Here is a 16094-nt window from a genome sequence, read left to right as displayed (position 1 = left end):
AACCACCTTTAAAAAACGCACGAACTGATGGACTGACCGATATTTGTTGCACTATTAATTTTGAATGGATATATTGTTTATTTATGTTTCACTTATGAAATGTAAAATGAATTTTTATGAAATGGTCCTCAAAGCCTTGTCCTTTGTTTCCTTTTTAATGTAAATTAGAATTAAAAAAAAATGAAGTACGTATTTTGGTTTCTTAAAAAAACTATTCGTTTCATTATTTATTTCGCTGAGGTACAATTTTGCTTTTAAACAAGTAATTTGTTGCGGATTGATAAGCTTGAGCGCCTACCAATAAGGTAATGTAGCTTATTTAATTTCAAGACCAGCGCTTTTCGTTTTCTCTTGAGATGAGCTCACCAACGCTGTTTGGCATCAAGTTTTATGCCCAGATATTTGGTCTAATTTCGAATGAACAATTTTAATGTCCGCAATATTTTAATCAAAATGGACATAAATTTGAACATTTCAGCTATTTAGATAAAATATCCATTTGTCTTTTTAAATTTTTATTTTTGTCTGTAGTTCATTTAAGTATAAATTCTTAAGTGCATGCATATACATTTTTGAGGGGAACGCCATATATAACCGAGCTTCTCTTCGAGGAGAAATCTATTGTTTGATGCCGACTGCGAAGCATTGAGAGGTGTGTTTTTTGTGAGCAGCTTTTCTATGACAGAAATACATTCAGAGCGATGCCTATTGGCAATTGTCTTACTGATGATAAGAATACTGAAATAGGCGTGCCAAATTAGCTCAAATTACAACAACCACTCCTCTGCTAACATCACTTTCCTTTATTATTCCATGTTGCATTATATTAACATGTGTTTGTATATATACATATGTATTTAAGTCTGTATGTATGTATATATGTATGCACATACCAGCATTCAGAAAATGATGAGACAGGCGTCATAAATTGACTTTCCCATTGAAAGCCATTAAATTTATAAAGTGTTTACTGTGGTGAGTGGCATAAATTCTAATGCAATCGAGATATGCAAACATATCATCGCATAAAGCAATGAAAATATCAATAAAACGGATATATTAATTAAACGAAAGTTAACTGTGCTTTTGCAATTGCTGAATTGAATGAAAAATAAATAAACAAACAAATAACAACAACGATCAATTTGCAATAGACATATCCATACATTCCTGCTTACAATAGGCATACATATATACAGGGTCTTCCAAGTTTGAGTTTCTGTAAGAAGAATATTTTACAAATTATTTATTTGTGAAATTTCGTTTAAAATTTAGCAATAATACTTCCTTTATGGTCTAAGTTCATAACAAATTTCCATATTGGCATCGATTAACGGCCAGCGTTCAATTGAGCATACGACAGAACGAAAGTGTATTTTTGCTTTTATATCTTAAAAATGTCCCCAATTTTGCGAAATGTACTTTTCACGGATCCACCATTTTTGTAGTAGATTTTAATTATTTTTACGTGGCAAAATTCTTCAGCAAAATTCAAATGTCATCAATCAAAAGGAATATCAACAGATTGTAGCAGTGACTGTGTGTTAAAAAAGTTATGTCTACAAAACAGTGTTAAAAAAGGTGTTCAAAAAACTCGCACTTCAATGACATTGTTTGCATTTTTAATTCGATATAAATAGCAATACAAAGAAAGCAACCAACTAGGACTTTTTTCCATAGCCCCTTGCAATGTAAGGTCGAACGCATGACGAGTGTTCAATGCAGCTCCGATGATAAAACATGCAGCTGAATTAAGTAAATAGATATTTATGAATAATTGGGTGTGGGATTGCATAGCTCCATTCATAAAAAACATTCCCTCGACGCATAGGCGCGTACGAGTACGCAGGTAACGTCACGTACATAAATATGTATGCGTGCTCAATAATTTGCGCCCTTAGCCGTGAAGCGTGTGCACGTTTAAATTTTGCGTCTATCACTGTGATGCAATTTTTTGTTTTAATCGTTTAATCATGCCGTCAATGCTTATTTATCACACTCCCAAATTAAGTATTTTATTCATCGCAAAAACATTTGCACTTTTTCTCTCATTCAAATCTCTATAATTAAAGTATTGAGTAAGCAATCAATGCTGAAAGCAATAGGTAAGCACAGAAGCCTGTGTGCATGTGTGTATGTACGTATGCATTTATATATGTATATACATATGTACTTATTTATGCGCATACTGAATATGCACGCATACGTTCAGTAACTAGGCGCAAAATTGAGAGGCAAACAAACATGAAGAAAATCCTCTATTCTTGTTGATGGATAAATAAATGTTCTAATGGTGTTGATGAATTAGCGATTATAGCACAAATAACAATGAAATAACAATACGCACATGTATGATACTTATATTTAGAAAAAAAAAACAGGTTGATCACTCTCACTTCGTTGGCTTTTGGCCGAGTTACTTCCCCTTTGCATGGTGTACGTTATGATTTCTCCTTACTTGTATTGTGTTTTTATGCCGCATTCGAAGAGGGACTTTTTTTCATGAGAAGCCTTTAAATAGCAAAATTGGGCTAAATTTGCCATAGGTTTTCGAGTGGCCACCACTTTAATAAAATTTTGATATTTAATATCTGAGATTCGATATTGAACCTACAACTTTCAGATTAATTTTCAATATTCTGCGCACAAGCTGTCTTGGCTTCGGCGATACAATATATTATAATTATGTATGTGCCCGTGCATACAATGTTTGTAAGGATGCCTACTTGTAATTACCCCGCAGAGATTAATTAAACAAGTTTCTCCTTCAACACTTGTACTATTTCGCCTACAACGAACCACGTTGATTTGTTGATTTTTAGCATTTTTTTAATAGCGGCCCTTCCATATAAAAAAATTCGAGTATGTAATATAGTAGACATGCATATTTACATTACAAATAGATACATACTTTGTATGGAAGAAAAATCGTGACACCGCAGCGAACGTTTTTGTTTTTTTAATTAACACGAAAACTTGCACTTTGTTATACTAAAGTTCTATGGGTTACAAAGCTGCATACCTTGAAAAAATCTTCTGATGAAATTTTAAAAAGTTCTGAAAAATGTTATGCTAAGTTTGAAACTTTGCTTTATATGGCTTTTGTTATAGTATGAACTATCTTATATATGATACTTATATATAAAAGCGTAGTGGTGGGTTTATAAGAAAAAAATTATAGGCATACAAATTAATAGTGGCTACCACAAGTAAAGGAACTTTCTTTAAACTGTGAGAAAAATAAAAGGTAAATTGTAAAAGTAAAAGATAATATCGCGTAATCGTAGAGAGCAGACATTTTGCAAGCAACGAATTACCTAATGTATTATTAAAATTCAAATAGAAAAATCGAATTGTGCCATTGGCGATATAGTCACCGAGACTAGGATAATCTCGGTGGTGAACACTTTTAAACCGTTCAAATCACCAGGTGCGGACGGATTCTTTCCGTCTCAAATATAAAACTCACTCAGCCAAATTATAGGGTAGTTAACTGATATATTTATGTGTTAAAGTTCCCTCATTCCTAAGGCAGGACAAAGTTAACATAAATCACCCAAAAACTTAAGGCCAATGAGCCTATCCTCATTTTTACTAAAAACTTTAGAAATAATCATATAAGAGTATATTAAAGCTAATATCAACTCCACTAAACGTAATATCTCGCAGCACGCGTATTGTAAAGGAAAATCTGCAGAAACGGCACTTAACTCACTTGATTTGGGTATTTTCGGGGCTCTGATTGATTTTATCAAAGACATGCTAATGAGCAGATTTGTTGCAAAACCCTTGGAGCCTCAAAATCTGAAAATAAGTTAGCAGAGGAGCACCTGAAGGCAGTGTGTTCTCCCCTCTTCTCTGGGTGCTAGCGATAAATGTTTCGCTAAAGAGACTGGAGAAAGTGGGCCCCACATCGTAGCCTACAGGAAGTGGTTGCTATTGCAGCAAGAGGATTTTTTTTTTTGGTGGGTGAGGTAGGGTTCAAAATGCTTCCGTACTTACAGTGGCCGTCGTCTACTGCGTCGAGTGGTGTTGCCACTAAAACAATTCCCCCACCTCTTCTGGGGAGACTCCCTTCACGGAAGGACTACTTTTTGCATTACTTCGGGAGGGCCCAGAATGACGCTCAAGAAATAAAACGTTGATACCCAGGAACGCATGGCAGTCTGTTCTATGTAACCGGAACGGCCCGTATTTATATCTGGGCAAGGACGGTCACCTCAGCAGTCTTCTCCGTATACGTATGGGGAATGTTTATGCTGCTACAACAACAATAACAACAATAACGTCCATGATATGGTCGAGTTCTATTCACTCATGTGTGGGTTCCCCGTGCGTGTAGCCAACTTCGTGCTATAGGCTCGTCTCTGTCTGTGAGGCTTCGCTTTGTTGTATTGCCCCGATGTCTATCTTTTTTCTCCATAATACTCCTTCAACGTATATTTTAGCCTCACTGCAGTTGTCCTCGCGTTCAAGCATCTTGCCGATCTCATTGGTCGGCACGATGTCGCCAATCCGCTCCCGCAGAGCATTTATTTGCACGAGCTATTCGTCGCAACTGAAGAATGTGTGTTCGGTGTCATGGCTCGGTGCTTCGCAGTATATGCACCTGGGATCGCTTACTTTACTCATGCGGTATAGGTCTTTCCGGAAGTATCAGTGGTCCGAGAAGAACTACGTCATGAAATATCCCAGTTTCTATAAGTTCCGTTGCGTCCATTTGCCTATTATAGGAATCAGCTTTGCCGCCCATCTGCTACTCGATTTACTGTACCATCGGCTTTGCCACCACTGCATGGTTTGGCATTTCCTTTTCGCTGGGCTAATGGTGGCATGATTGTTTTTTTTACCTGGAATCCCACGCATCCACTGGTTTCTGGGACATGCGGTCGATAGGTATCTCGTCACTGATCACAAAAACTGCTGCATCTGAGACAGTGAGGCTGAAGCAACTCTGAGTACCGGTGTTCGTGGTACAGCCTGCTTTTGTCTTGGTTTTGGACTTCTCCATATTTCGCTGCCGTACAGGAGTATTGCGTTGTCGCTATTATCAGCCTTTTTTACTTTGTGTTGGTCCACCTAAGTTCACCATTAGTCTGCTGGGAATTACCGTGGTCTTCGCAGCTTTAGTGGTCGCGTGCAGTATCTTGACCCAGAACGTAAGCCTGCAATGAAGTGGCCAGTTATTTGAATAAAATTGCATTGCGCGATTAATGGTAAAACTAACTGAGTATTTCCAATAAAAATCATTACACGATTTTCATGTGTCTTTTATTTTAAGTTGCATTAAATTAAATTCTTAAGTCTGCTTTGACTAACCTGGATAAATTATTAAATTAACAAAACTTTAGGGGTTAGAAAAATATAACTCTAAATTTGGTCCATTTATATTAGATAAAATATTAACTATAATAAAACTACATGTTTCAGGTTCGGTTACCCATGAGCAGGCACAGTTACACGGTAAATTACAAAATTTGTCCCTTGAGCCATTCCATTTTGCAATTTTGTTTTATTATTTAGAACAAAATATGCCTTTTTAAGTTTTGTTTGGTTGTTAAAAATTTTTGAGACAACATTTTTCTAATATATTTCCCAATCGTGATCCCAAATCGGTATTTCTAATAGCGGTCGCCCCTCGGCAGGCAATGGCAAGCCTCCGAGTGTATTTCTGCCATGAAAAAGCTCCTCATAAAAATATCTGCCGTTCGGAGTCGGCTTGAAACTGTAGGTCCCTCCATTTGTGGAAGAACATCAAGACGCACACCACATATAGGAGGAGGAGCTCGGCCAAACACCTAACAGAAGTGTACGCGCCAATTATTTATTTTTATTTATTTCAATCGTGAAAATCTTACCCACTCCGATTTTTTGCTATGCTCGTTAACCCTTTACTGCATAAATTTATAAAGCACTGAAAAAAAAAACAAAAAAAAAAATGGTTTCGCGGTGGAAATTCTTTATTTAATTATCAGTAAAACATATTAAATGGAAAATAATGAAAAAGTTTGTTTTTTTATATTTTTACGGATTCATACATAAAACCTAGTAGTAGAGTATAGAAAGCAGTTCAGAAGTCGATAAATTATTATCCGACGAGAAATATGAGTATATAGTCCCTATGAAAATATTTTTTTTTTATTAAAAAGTACTTACGTTTTAAGTTTATTGTATTTGTTACTCGCCCTTCATTTCTGCCTTTTCATCCTCTTTTAGAAAAGTGAGGTTATTTCGAAATTTCATAAAATCATACACATTTTTCTGCGTTTTATTATTGCTAAATATATATTTGACAGATTAAAATAGTTTGAATGATGTTATAATTTTTATAATGCTTAATTTGGAAATAAAATTGCATCAAAACTGCAATACCCTATATGGGCCCGTATGCTTTAAGCAGTTAATCCCAGAAATCACAGTGGGAGTCCATTACCTTTTTGAGTTATATTCAAATGAGTACAAGGAACTTGTTTTCTTTTTAAAAACATATATTTTGCCATAAAAACTAAAAAAATGTATAGGAATATTATAACGAATCGAAAATAAAGGGTTTCCAAACAGAGGTGTTATTTTGATATTCAAAGAAAAATTATATTTTTTAATATAAATGATCGGATTTTTATTTCATTATAAAGAGGAAGATATGCCGTTGATAGTGGAAAATATCATCAGGTAAATGACCACCACGACCGCGCTTACAGGACAATATCCTTCTCATGAAATTTTCCATTATCGAATTGCAAAGTGGCTGCCCTATGTCCTCGATAGCCTCACGAATTCCATCTTTGAGGTCTTGAATCGCCCCTGGGCTGTTGGCGTAGACCTTCTCTTTCACGTGGTCCCAAAGAAAAAAGTCACAAGATGTTAAATCATAAGATCTCGGTGGCCAATTGTGATCATCTCTTCGAGAGATAACACGGTCCAGAAATTTTTTCCGTAAAAAATCAATGGTGCTTGTGTGGCACGTAGCGCCGTATTGTTGAAAAAAAAAACGTTGTCCAGATCAATACCATCCGATTCCAGCCATAAAAAATCGTTAATTATCTCTCGATAGCGATAGATAACACCTGTTATTGGAAAACCCTTTATTTAAGTTTAAAAATTCCTTACCAAAAATATTCAACATTCAATAAATCAGAGAATTATACAATTATTTCGGCTGCTATATCAGCCGGTGTATCAAAAAAGCGAGAACTCTACAGCTGAGGAGAAGGTGCAGACAGCCGCTGAAGAAACGTCTCGAAGTAATACCATGTCTCACCATAAGGATGCTTTACTATTATAGTATTGCCCGAAAAGGGCAACCACATAGTTCGAGAACTGCAGCTTTTCCAAAATTATAAGTGCGCTCGAGCGTCTCTGATACACCCATGGCCAGAATGACTTTTCGCCCTTGCACGCTGATGCATTAGCCAGCACTCGCTGAGTTGGTACAACCAAATACGCTTACTTTGGAAGAATTTAACCTCGGGTCTGCAAAACTGCAGTGTTCGGTGTTGTTTCGTACTATCGAAAATTTACACTTCCTATGGTTTGTAGGGTATTTTGTTGAAGTTCTAAGTTCACTAGGAGCGTACAAGTTCGGTGCCAATGGATTTCCCTGCAAGGTATGTTTCTTTACGATTTCCTGCGAGTAAGTATTTATATGTTAAAAAAGTGAAGTGAACGGATTATTGACTTAGTTTTATGATTGCTCGTTTTATAATTACAAACTAATAGTTTATACGCACGCAGTAGAACTTTAAATAGCTGATTAACAGAATAATAACAATTTGAAGAACTAAGCTTAACAACTTCAAGTCACTAAGCAAATGTGCTGCTTAAAAGTGCCTGGATTTTGTTCCCAGAAATTGGCGTCTATGCACATACTCCAAGGTTCTTACAAATAGAGAGCTTAAGGGTTTTATGACACCTCCCAATAGGAGTTGGTTTTTTGTTAGATTAAAATTCATGCAGTGGAAGGCTTGTCGAGGGGTGGCGATTGATCATTTCATAACAACTTGGTATCGATCGTTCCCATGACAGTCGGCTTTACGTTACCAAAATGAGCCGGATTTACATCCAGCCAAGGAATGTCACTTCAACAGCATTTCCCATGCACGTATGGGGAATATTTAATGCAAAAAAATTAATATTTTTACATTTAGCGCCACATACGAATGTGTCAAAAAATAAGGTGAATTTTCATTTTTCTCTAAAAATATTTATTTATTCATCAATTTTTATTATATCTCCCTCAAAGTAGTCGCCCTCAGATATAATACACTTATGCCAGCATTTTTTCCATTCCTCGAAGCAGTTCTGATGCACCTTTAGGTATGTCATTCAGCTCTCTCAGCGATTCGGTTTTTATCTTCGCAATCGTCGCAAAACCCCGTCCTTTCGTGGGTCTGTTCAATCTTGGGAAAAAAGAAAAAGCGGTAGGGGGCCAAATGTGGTCAATACGGTAGCTGAGACATGATAACGGTGTTGGTTTTGGCCAAACGATCTCTCACAAGCAAAGATGAGTGAGCAGGTAATGCAAAAGTCATGCATTTTTTTCAAGATTCCTGGCGCGTTTTTCGTATTGCTTCACGCAAACGGCACATAACTTCAAGGTAATCCTCCTTATTTACCGTATGAACTTGTGATAAGAACTCCTGATGCACTACGCCTTGGTAATTGAAGAAAACAGTGAGCAAAACCTTGACATTTGATTGAACTTGGCGTGCTTTTATTGGTCTTGGCTCCCCTGGACTCTTCCATTGGGATGATTGGGCTTTGATTTCGATGTCATAATGATTCGTCACCAGTTATGACCCTTTCAAGCAAATCTGGACCATCGTTGACGTCATTCAATAATTCCTGAGCGATGCTCATTCGACGTTGTTTTTGGTCACAATTCAGCAATTTTGGAACGAACTTCGCTGCCATACGCTACATGCCCAAAATTTCAGAGAAGATTGCATGTCATGAGCCAACCGATATGCCGACATCCTCAGCAACTTCTCTAATTTGGATTCGACGATTTTCCATTATACTTTTCTGCACTTTCTCAATATTTTCCTCGGTTTTTGAAAATTCAACTTATTTTTTTGAACACACCCCGTACATATATTTTGGGTATTTGGCCGAGCTTCTCCTTCTCCTATTTGTGGCGTGTGTCTTGATTTTTCTAGAGTTTTAAGCCGACTCCGAAGAGATATTTTTTATGAGGAGCTTTTGCATAGCAGAAATACACTCGTAAGTTTGCCATTGCCTGCCGAGGGGCGACCGCTATTAGAAAATTTATTTCTTCATTTTGGTGTTTCACCGAGCTTCGAACCTACGTACTCTGATTGATAGTCACGCACCAACCCAATCAGCTACCGCGAGCAGCGCCTTATAAATAGGTAGATTTATAATTTTTGCAATTCGCGTCGTACGGCAATCATATTTGACACTTGTGACAGCTGTAGTATACGAACAAACAAGCAGTGGAGCCACGGTCCAAATAAAGATTTTCATCACTCAAAATGGTTTTTTTCATGTAGTAAAAAAGTTATTTAAAAACAAAAATGCATGATTAGTTTTGCGCCACCCTGTACATATATAATTGGCGCTAACACTATTTATTGGGTATTCGACCGAGCTCCTCCTCGCTCCTGGGAACTACATTTTGGTGCACCAAAAATGTTTACTTATCGCTTATCGACTTTCATAATTTTATCCATCATATCAATAGTAAGAAACATTTATTCCGTCTGAATTAATCAGCGATAAAATATTGATCCAAAAAAAAGCATATTGATAGGAAAAACAGCTAAATTTGTAACTGTAGATCGTCCACCAAGAAACCCATGCTGTCAAGGATCAATTAATCCTTTGATAGAAAAAGCTAGCTTGTCAAGAACAGATCAAGAATGGATCGATAATTTAGATATAAGCATACAATTTATTACGAGTTTTGAATATTGGAATGATGGGCGCCAACTTCCAACAGTCAATGAAAACGCCAGTAGATAGTGAAATGTTGAAGATGTAGCTTAATGGTGAGCAAAGTGAATAACTGCAGTTTTTAAGTAAAAAAGAAGATATTCCTTTAATGCCCTCTTCAATGGGGACTGTAAAGTTGGTACATCATTAATAATGTCTTGTTCAAATAACGACAAAAACTCAAAGGTTTTGGGTGCATCAAACAAAAATCATAGTTGGTGTTTACGGAATCCACGAAATAATTGGATTTCAAAAAGTCAGTAACAAGGTTTATGGAGTCAGCCAAACTCTCTGAAAAAGTGCTATTAAATTTCACGCTGGCTGGAGTTGGATTAGAAAAAAATTGGATTTTTTACATTTTTTTTAAGTATAATACCGTAAAAATATTGTGTGAAAATTTTAAGTGAATCCGACAAATACTTTTCGAGCTATTCAACAATTAATAAAGGGCGCTCGGGCGCTCCGGACCAAATCGGTATTTTGGAAGCTGCTATGATGCCTCAAGTACTATTGTATGGCCCAGGAATAGATGGCCCGGTGCAAGTAATTAAAAAAATCGTATAACTACATTAATCGATAGCAAAATTTTAAATGCGTTTTTCTCAAAACTCTGTTTTTTGAACTGGTGATCACTGTAACTTTTAAGCCGCTGGTTAGATTTCAATAAAATTTATACTGCTTTTGAAAAACATAAAAAACTCGTGCCTGATTGAAGGATTTTTTTTAACAATTAATTGACGGTTTTTTCTCGAAAGCCTGAAAAATATTTCCTGAAGCCGCCATATTGTTAATTTTGAAAAAAAAGCTACGATCAGGCAGAAGATTATCTATTAATAAAACTAATTCCTCTTGACCGATTGATTTAAGATGAATCTCCAAGGACTTGTGATGATCACCGCAAGGGACTTGTAGGGAAACGGGCTCCACACAAACAGCGATAATTTTCACAATTATTAATTTTTTTTTTTTTTAATTTTGCCAGCGATAACTTTTACATTTATTAATTTTTGTTTTTGAAATTTTGCCAAAGTCAAGTCGCAACATGATGTATTAATGCTAGGTTTTTATTTTTGTAAAATAAAGCAACTGACTAGAAAAAAAAAAATTATTGAAAAGCATCATTTTTTCGGGTCTCTGACTACCCCTAACTTCTTAAACAATCTTCGATAAAAATATTTGCAATTGTGTTTTGTAAATTAAGAAACTAATTATTGTATAAAGGTACATAATAGGTACTAATCGATCGGTCTTTTTTGCATGGAGTGTGTTTCTCCGCAATGTGCATTCATTTTTTTTATGAAACTGAAAGCTAATATTTTATAGCGAAGAAAAACGGAGGGTTATGTTGCATGTCATAGTCATAAATTTATTTTATGTCCGAGATGTACGGAGAACTTTTGCAGCATCCAGAAAGCAGCCCAAGCAAGTAGACTACGGGCTCACATTCAAATAAGTTTTCTGCAACTGCCACCACTTTCAAAATTGATACATTTAGCGCCGCATTTTTAACTTCCTTTAAAGTACCTTTTAGACTGAAATTGGTTGTCAGCGCCGAGACCGAAGTCAAGTTCATGCATAATTTGCGCTATCCGATGCTCAAAAAGTAAGAAACAAATAAAAGTTTCACTGATGATCCATTCCTGTTTGGGCATAGAAAATAAAAGAACAATGCTAGAAAATAACAAAGAGGTCGAAGAACAATAAACAATAAATAAATTGAAAATAAATTTGTTTACAAATCTCAGTTACAGTCTTGGAATTTTTATAAAATTGCTAATTTTATCCAACCCAACCTAGAAAACAATATTCTCTATCTTTCTCCATATATTTTATTCACATTTCTTAATTATAATGCTATCTTTTTTTGCAAAAATACTTGTTTTCAATGAAAGTCTCTAAGGTAACCATTGCAGAGTTTTTTACGCTTTCTGAGGTAGAATGATTTGGAATTAATAAAACATTCTGAGCGGCCGTGTCTAGACAGCGATCATCAATAACCAATATATATTTGTTTATAAATAATATTTGAAAAAGTAAAAAGTAAACAACTTAATAAATAAAATTAAACGCAATTATTTCAACTGAAAATGTACAAATATTGCGGTTTTTTTGTTGTCATTGTTTAGGGTTTGGTAATTTATGCAAATTCAAGCATCTAATCGCCGTTACACTTTCATTCTTTCCTTCTGCTTTGTTCGCCGTATTCCGGATGAACCGCTACTTCTGAATTCAGAATGGATGACTAAGCGGGTTGCATCGGGTTGAGAAATGCGCGAAAAAATTGGCATAAGCATCGGGTAAGCGCGGAGCACAGGGAGTCTTTTGGTGGTAATGCTTGAAGCAGGTACTGGTCTGGAACTTTGGTATTGGTAGCGACTTACCCGATTGCACATACGACACATATCTTACACCTTACAATAAGCCTTTTTTCGAAAAATAAATTGTTAAGCTTTGCGCTAATAAGGTGCGTTTCATAATCATAGGACACCTTTGGTATACAATTTTTGAACTACCATAAGTTCGCTTTTACTTTCCGGAGGAGCTTTTATTTGGTGTCATTTTAACAGTTACAGACTTAAGACTTCCATCAATTGTTTCTGATGCAAAAGCTCACTCTATTTTGTAGAACAGTTATATTTTTCCAAGAAGCTGCCCTTTTGCTAGTCTTTTCGGCGCAAGAGCCCTTTCTTATTTTTCAAGCGCAACTTCGGTGGAGCTTCTGTTATGGTTTGGGGTGCATTTACATCGAAAGCAAATCTTGACACACAGTTTACATCATCGTGAATGAATAGTGGCGACTACAAAAACGTTTTGAAAAATAGTCTCGTGCCTTTCATTCAGGATAATAGGGAAGTGCCATTCGATTTTCAGCAAAACCACGCCCGAATCCACCTAAGCAGGGAAACAAGGCAGTATTTTACCGATTATTCCATGGAAACCATAAACTGGCCGACGTGTTCTCCGGACCTAAACATTTGGGCTATATTAGTCCGAAGAGTTTACCCCAAAAATCGCCAATTTGACAACACTAACGAGCTTAAAGCGGCAACTAAGGCAGTATGGGTTTCTCCAAATGTAAATTTACTTAAAAAGTTAGCAGAATCGATGAAAAAAAGAATATTTTGTGTCACTAAAGCAAATGGTGCTTCCTGAGAATACTAAAATATTCTAGACGACAGAAAAAAAAATTCGAAAAAAGTATCCTTTTGTTAAACGATCACTTTAATTAAACAGTGTCTTATCATTTTGAAATGCCTGGAAATACATTTTTGGTAAAAATTTTCTTTATGTATTAAAAAAGTTCTAAATTCTGTAATGAAACAGATAACTTTTGTTACTTTAAACGATGTGTAAAATTTTTATTTTCCTCTGAAATCTATAAACTAAAATACTTTGAAAATTTAGCGGTGTCTTATGATTATGAAACGCACCTTATTTGCAATTCAGATATGAATCATGGACCTTTATCCTTATCCTTAGGGTCTTCTGAACTAGTGTCCAAAGTCAATATTAATCTCAACACTCGCTCTTGTAATTTCAAAAATCCTATTTTTAACTCTCTCAACTGCCACATCTCTGAAGTTTCTTGGAAGTCAATTTTCTATGCTAAAAATGTTTCGGAATGTTTTGAAGTGTTCTTGCATAAGTTGTTTGGAATATTTAGCAGGAATCACTCGTTACTCCCCCGTTAAATAGATATATAAACTACCCTGGTATACTGCGAATGATGAATTATGATTTTCAATATATTTTTTTTTTTTGCTATTACAAAAATAAAAACATAGCTTTAATACATCATGTTTCGACTTGACTTTGGCAAAATTTCGAAAAAAACAAATTAATAAATGTACAAAAGTTGTCGCTGTTTGTGTGAAGGCCGTTTCTCCAGAAGTCCCTTGATCATCACATGTCCTTGGAGTTTCACCTAAAATCAATCGGACAAGGGAAATTTTTTTTTTTAAATTAACAATATGGCGGCCCAGGAAATATTTTACAGATTTTCGAGAAAAAAACCGACAATTAATTGTCTCAAAAAATCGAAATTTAAAAAAAAATCCTTTGATTAGGCACGAGTTTTTTATGTTTTTCAAAAGCAGTATAAATCTTATTGAAATCTACCAAGCGATTTTTAAGTTACAGTGATCACCAGTTTAAAAAAAATAAGAAAAAACGCATTCAAAGCTTTGCTATCAATTTATGTAGAGTTATACGAGTTATTTAATTACATTCACTGGGTAATTTATTCCTGGGTCTCTAATAGTTCTTCAGCCATCATAGCGTCCTTTATTAATTGTTGAATAACTCGAAAAGTAAAGGGTGGTTAAGTTTTGAGGGCCGACGTTGATTTTGAATAAAATACAATCTTTTTAGCAAAATATTGTCATTTCTCTTTATTATGATAATATTGACGTATAGAACAAAATATTGGCCAAATAGCCGCCACGGCCTCGGCGGCACACCTCCATCCGATGGTCCAAATTTTTGATGACGCTGTGGCATAATTGAGGTTCTATGCCGTTAATGTGTCGAATTATCTCAACCTTTAGCTCTTGAATTGTTGCTGGCTTATTGACGTACACCTTTTCTTTCAAATAACCGCAAAAAAAGAAGTCCAACGGCGTCAAATCACATGACCTTGGCGGCCAATTGACATCGCCGCGATGTGAGATTATTCGGCTATCAAATTTTTCGCGCAAAAGAGCCATTGTTTCGTTAGCTGTGTGACAAGTGGCACCGTCCTGTTGGAACCACATATCGTCCACAACCATGTCTTCCAATTCGGGCCATAAAAAGTTCGTTGTCATCTCACGATAGCGAACACTATTCACAGTAACTGCCTGACCGACCTCATTTTGGAAAAAATACGGCTCAATGATGCCGCCGGCCCATAAACCGCACCAAACAGTCACTCTTTGTGGGTGCATTGGTTTTTCGGCAATCACTCTTGGATTATCATTTGCCCAAATGCGGCATTTCTGCTTATTGTCGAATCCACTGAGGTGAAAATGTACCTCATCACTGAAGATGATTTTCTTGACGAAGTGCGCGATATGCATTTTGATTTGAACGCCCGTTTTCATAATAAGCCTGAATAACTTTAACGCGTTGCTCGATTGTGTGTCTTTCCATGGTTTAAATTGAGTAAGTCTGAAATTGAAAATGTCAAATCAAATGCAGAAAAAAACTTGACTTTTAGGTGTGGTTCACATTCACCATCAGCTCTTGAAATTTAACCACTCTTTATTTGTGGGATTCACTTAAAATTTTTACACAATATTTTTATACTTAAAAAAAAAGCAAAAAAATCTAATTTTTTGAAAATTCTGACTACCCCTAACCCCTTAAAATTCCTTCATTTGATATATGTATCTTAGTGTTCAACAAAAATATCTGATCAATTGTTTATTTTGCAATAAAATTCTGGTGGCAACGCAATCAAGAAAAGTTGGTTTTGGAATAAATTTTTCTTAAAAATATTTGCTTCGATACGCATGCTGTAATACTTATGTTTGTTTATTTAATAACTTACTCTTTTTTCAAATCGAAACAGGTGGCAGCACCCTGCTAAAGTTAATGCTACACAAAAACCATCTACGACCAGGTTTTCGTAGGGTGTAAAAATTTAGGCAGTAGTGATGCTGAGTGTTGCTTTTTTGAAGAAATATTTTTCGTCTCTATATATACACACACACACATACATACGTATAAGTGGAGATAGGTCGAAATATTCCTTTACACTGCTTATTTTAATTAATGCAAAATAAAAATTACCAAATTTTCAGCGTTTATTATTCCAATTTAAATCGTTTTGCATACGTGCATACTCATATATGTATATATGTATGTATGTATGTATAAGTACATATATACGGGCATGCAGAATGAATTCTAATTGAGAATTTATACAAACAATTGTAATCCCAACTGTCTCAATGAGTTTGAGGAAAAAAAATTGTAAATAAAAAAATGTACGAGCGCAGAGCTAAATGCCTTTTAATGTTGTTGATTGTAATCTACAAGCGTAAATTTTCGGCATTGTTGTTTTTTATATCTCAATTTCCATTTCACTCCCGTACAACTAATTAAATGTGTGAAGTCCGTGATACCTGTATCTGTAAGTCCACAATAGCAGCCATGTG

This window comes from Anastrepha obliqua, chromosome 4 (assembly GCF_027943255.1).
Source record: "Anastrepha obliqua isolate idAnaObli1 chromosome 4, idAnaObli1_1.0, whole genome shotgun sequence".
NCBI classification, from domain to species: Eukaryota; Metazoa; Arthropoda; class Insecta; order Diptera; family Tephritidae; genus Anastrepha; species Anastrepha obliqua.
The sequence above is the reverse complement of the archived record's forward strand: the minus strand, read 5'-3'. Positions refer to the sequence as shown.